Source organism: Dasypus novemcinctus, chromosome 8, assembly GCF_030445035.2.
Source record: "Dasypus novemcinctus isolate mDasNov1 chromosome 8, mDasNov1.1.hap2, whole genome shotgun sequence".
Classification (NCBI taxonomy): domain Eukaryota; kingdom Metazoa; phylum Chordata; class Mammalia; order Cingulata; family Dasypodidae; genus Dasypus; species Dasypus novemcinctus.
Window position 1 is genome coordinate 75968890 of NC_080680.1, and position 998 is coordinate 75969887.

The 998-nt window shown below is 28.3% G+C and overlaps 1 pseudogene; it reads right to left on the reverse strand.

The window, feature by feature from the left end:
* Window positions 1-723: 723 nt before the first annotated feature.
* Window positions 724-776, reverse strand: LOC111761612 (U7 small nuclear RNA; annotated as a pseudogene).
* Window positions 777-998: the final 222 nt, after the last annotated feature.

Consider the following 998-nt stretch of genomic DNA (forward strand, 5'->3'; position numbering starts at 1 on the left):
ACAGTGGCTGAAAGGGAAAACCTAAGGTCATGTATATTACTAGAAGGAAAACTAAAAATGTAACATAGGACCGCATAACACAGTAAACCTCATGTAAAATATGAATATGGGTGAGATTGCATATGAATCTGTTTTTACAAAATATAAATACAAATAAACTGGAGAGATGAAAACAGAATAGCAGCTGTGTATAGTAGGGGAACCATAGAAAGACTGAGAGGTGATTAGTTTTTTTGTTTATTAGTATTATTATAGGAATAATGAAAATGCTTTAATAATGATTGAAGTGGTAAATGCACAATTATGTGATTATACCAAATTCCATTCATTATACAGTTTGGGTAGATTTATGCTTTATTAATATGTATTTATAAAATTGATTTGTTAAAAAATTTTATTAAACACATAATTCTTGCCATTTAAACTATTACCGTATTTTGGAATAGAAAAATACATTTTAGTAAAGAAAAAAAAATCTCATATATTCCTTATACTGATTATCTCCCTAATCTCAACTGTAGCTGTCACCTGACATAGCAGGAGATATTCAAAATATAGAATGCTTCCTTCCAGAAAATTCCATAACCTTTGGCTTGAGTTGCATCAATAAATGGTAGTAAAAAGCCAATCCTTAGTGATTGTAATATCAGTAATTTGAAGATTGGTTGCTTAAATCCTCTTATGTCCACATCTTGGATTTAAGAATATCAGTTGTTTTTTGTTCAGGGTCTAATAGAAAAGCCTGCTGGACAAATTCTAAAAGAACTATAATACTAGAATCCAAGTTTTTTCTTTCAAAATGTTGCTATGAGTATCAAAACATGTGATTCATAAAATTAAGTTATGTAAAAAGAAATTTTGTACAGTCTTTTTATGGATTCCTTTGTTTTAATCTTTTTTTCCTACATTTATAAAAGTAGATGTTTATTAAAACAATGTTTTTCAGAAATATAAAAAAAGAATGCAAAACTGCCTAATATTTCAACCCCCACACCATT